At 36.9% G+C, this 4,343-nt stretch overlaps 1 pseudogene; it reads left to right on the forward strand.

Annotated features, from left to right (window-relative positions):
- Positions 1 to 270: 270 nt before the first annotated feature.
- Positions 271 to 3,964, forward strand: LOC117720473 (small ribosomal subunit protein eS6 pseudogene; annotated as a pseudogene).
- The last annotated feature ends 379 nt before the right edge of the window (positions 3,965 to 4,343 follow it).

Here is a 4,343-nt window from a genome sequence, read left to right on the forward strand (position 1 = left end):
TTTTCTGAGAAAACACACACACACACACACACACACACACACACACACACACACACACAAAGCTGTGTTCCAGTGATAAACCTTTTGCTGGTAGCTGATATAAGAATTACTTAGGTGGCACTGGCTTTGAAGGTCTGAGGGAGTCATGGAGAGCAGCTGAGGCTTGATATTGCAAGAAGCCAGGAAAAGCCATTGATGAAGGTGCAGACTCAGTGGCAGTTGTAGGCCTAGGACAAAAGGGATCATGCAAAGAAGTTGAGGCTTGGCACCATGAAGAACGCCTATGAAAGCATGTTGGTGAGAGTGTAGCCTAGTTGCTGTGGAAGAACCCAACATAATGGAGATGACAGTATCATGGGATGACCACCAAAAACAGCAGCAGCAGTGGAGTGGAGTCAGCCAGAGCCTGGAATATTACAGAGGGCAGAGCTGGAGAAGTGACCCTTTTGAGGAGCCCAGAAGATCATGTGTGGATTCCAGACACTGGAACAAGAAGCTATGAAGATGAAGGTGTTTTGGAAACGCCAATTTGTTAGAGATGTGAGAGCCATAGGATACCAGCTGAGCAAAGCTGCCAACAGCGAGTGAACCAGCTCAGGAGAAAGAATTGGATTGTAGTTAACAAAGCTGAAAAGAGTTAAACATCAGACATGAAGATGTAAAGTTCAGAGTTTGCCTTTTGGTCTTGTTTTGCTCCAGTATTTCAGCACTATGTTTTGGAATGGTAACACATATCCCGTGATGCTGGAAGTATATAATCTCCTTCTTAAACGTGATTTTATAGGAGATTGCCGTTAAGAGCACACATGAATCTCTGAAGAGACTTTGAACTTGGATTTTTAAACATTGTTGAAACTGTGATAGACTATGATGAGTTTTGATGTTGCACTAAATGTATTTGCATTATGTTATGTCTACCAGTTTATGGGGGTCAAGGAATGAAGTGCTGTGGTTAGAATAGATATGATCCCCATAAATTTATGTGTTTGACTGCTTGGCCCACAGGGAGTGACCTTATTAGAGAGTGTGGCCTTATTGGAGAAGTTCTTGCCTTGTTGGAGGAAGTGTGTCACTGTGTAGGTAGGCTTTGATGCTCGAGCTTCTCCCAGTGTGTACAATACTCTCTTCATGTCTGCCTGAATATCAAGATATAGAACTCTTGGCTCCTCCAGCACCAAGTCTGCCTGAACAATGCCTTGCTTCCTACCATGGACTAAACCTCTAAAACTATAAGCCAGCCCCAACAAAATGTTTGTCTTTATAAGAATTGCCTTGGTCATGGTGTCTCATCATGGCAGTGAAACCCTAAGACACTTGAAAACAAAAGCCAAAAATGAAGACGAAACCAGAAATCATGTTATAGAAAATAACCAAGAGTAGAAAGTTCTTCAGACCTTTGTAGATAGTTAGGGTCATAGTGAACTTACTGTGATAATCATCATTTGAAATAAGTATGCAGAATGAATATTTTAGAAGATTGTCTTAGATATGGGAAAGGAGAGTAAGAAAAGTACTTCTACTTCACTTTAGACTTTATTTTTTGAGTCAAGGTCTCATTAAGATATCGCAAGTTGACCTTAGATTTGTGTTCCTCCTAACTGAGACTCTTTGGGCTGAGATAGCATGCTCTCCTTTTGCACTATCTGTGAGATATACTTGAGGGCAAGTGAATAACTGATGTTTATGAATATATTCTGGTTAATAAATGACATATGCCAAGAAAGGAGTGGGAGGTATAACATGTAAATGTATATGTTTCTATAAAAAATTAATACACATAATGTATTTCAAATTTTCAAGTTAAACCCTAACTTGAAAAACCTTATTTAAAAAGTCTGATACATATTTGAGTACTCAATATGTCAAAGAGGGTTTTGTAAGGTGTGGTGGGTACAGGAGTCTAGGTAAAAGTTTATTTATCCATGGATTAGCACATATTAGATATTTTTGCATTAGTTTTCTTTGTGAGCTTTTTGTGCAACATACTTTTATCTTTAGTGAAGGGAGCCACTCAACCTCCTTCACCCTGTTCTGCCTTTAGAATCAAGTGTTATAGAGAAGATGAGCCACCATTTAAATGGGAGATTAGGGGCATATAAAGTCTGAAGACTTCATATAAAAAGATTTTGTTTTGCACATATAAATCATATTTTCTCTGAACAAACATGTATTTCCTTTTTTAATTCTTTTCATTTGTCTTCTGTTATTTTTCTATTTATAAACAAGGCAAAAAATTAAAGAATTTCAATGGGAAAGAATTTCTCAAGTCTGATCCCCTATTAAGTAAAAACCAGGAACATTATAAATGATTTTTAAATAAACCCCTCTCACCCAACTCATTTCCAATTCATCCCCCATATTCTTATTCACTCAACATTATGCCATTAAAAAATCTTTCTCAAGATCACTTACTTGTGCCCAAATATTCCTAGAAATGTGATGTTTTTCTGGAATATTGTTCACACAGGCTAGAATCTTAGAGAAAACAAGAGTCCCTTTCCTAGAAACTTAACAATTGCTGATAACCATATAGGTTGGGGTGGGGTTGTATGCCCACTTCCTTCATGGGATTTGGTCTGGCTTGGGATTGCATGAGTTTCATTTATGCTTTCGAAAGTGCTGTGAATTCATATGTACATCTAGCCTGCTGTGTCCAGAAGATAATGCTTCTTTATAGTAATTTCCAATCTCTTGCTCTTAAACTCCTCCCCACCCCCATTCTGCAATGATCTCTGTGCCTTTAGGTGGTATTGTCCTATTTATGTTCCCTATAGGGCTGATCATTCTATACCTAGGCAAACTGTGGATCTCTGTGTTAATCATCATCCACTGCAAACAGAAGCTTCTCAAATGTGAAATGAGAGATATAGTTTTCTGTGAGTATGATGATAAGTCATTAGAAGTCAGTTTAATACTATGTCTTTTTAGCCGTGTAATAGTATTAGGTTATGAGATTTTTGTTTAAAATAGCCTAAGGGATGTTACAAGTCAACAGATGAAAAAAATGCTTATAATTCTCAGAGTAAGTGAGTAAGGCATCATTATAAAATTATTTTTGTGATTCTTGATGTCTTTAATTTTTATGTATAAAATGTAGAAATTGTTATCTATACTATACATGAATCAGGTTACTAATATAATTCATTTGTTATGATTTCTGTATAAAAGTTGTAAAAGCAGTAGGTAGTGGGTTGTTTCAAGATGAATCTCCTTGCCTGCCACTGGCTGTCAGAAACTCATTTAAGTGGAGGATGAACTCAAGAGTAATACCTTCCATGAGAAGCACACACCCACAGTGGTAGCTGCTGATGCTCTTGCTGAGGAATGGAAGATTACATGGTCCTGATAAGTGGTGGGAATAACAAACAAGAAGGAAGCCATTTTGACCTGTGGCCAAGTACACTTGCTGTTGAGGAAGGGACATTTTTGTTACAGACCGAGGAGAATTGGAGAGAGGATGCATAATTCTATTCTTAGATGCATTATGGATGCCAATCTGAGTGCTGTAAATTTGGTTATTGTATTAAAAAAAAGTAGAGAATGATATTCTTGGACTGACAGGAACTACTATGGATTGTTGCTTGGGACCTAAAAGAGCTAGTAGAATCTGAAAGCTTTTTAATCTTTCTAAAGAAGATGATGTCTGCCAATATGTTGCAGAAAGCCTTTAAATAGAGAAAGTAAGAAGCTCAGGAACAAAGAACCCAAGATACAGCATCTTGTTATTATTCTACATGTCCTGTATCACAAATGTCAATGTGTTGATCTGAAGAAACAAGGTATTAAAACAAACAAGGAGGATGTTGTAGAATAAGTTAGACTTTTGGCCAAGAGAATGAAGGAAGTCAAAGAAAAGTTCCAAGAACCGATTGCCAAGAGACATAGACTGTCCTTGCTGAGAGCTTCTACTTCTAATTGTGAGTCCAGTCACAAAAATAAGTCTTTAAGAGTAACAAATATATAATCATAGCTTGAAAAATCTTTAAGAAAGCTTACTAGGCTGCAGGCAGGCTGATTTTCAGGGCTTTTATGGTTATTTGCCTTTGAACCTAGCTATAAATGATATACTTTATAAAATATTCATTTTGTAAATAATATTAAATACAACAAAATTTTAAGTTTTTGACATTTCCATGCTTTTGGTAAAACTTTCTTTTTTTTTTTTTTTATTAGATCTTTCATTTACACTTCAGATACCATCCCGTTTCCCCATTCCCCCCCCTTAGAAAACCCCTATCCCATGCCCCCTTTTCCTTTTTGCATTTATACATTTTTTAAGAAATGTTAATCATAGGCTTTATGAGTTTGGTATTGTTCAATCAGAGGTGTAACCCACTACCCAA

This window comes from Arvicanthis niloticus, chromosome 15 (genome assembly GCF_011762505.2).
Source record: "Arvicanthis niloticus isolate mArvNil1 chromosome 15, mArvNil1.pat.X, whole genome shotgun sequence".
Taxonomy (NCBI): Eukaryota; Metazoa; Chordata; class Mammalia; order Rodentia; family Muridae; genus Arvicanthis; species Arvicanthis niloticus.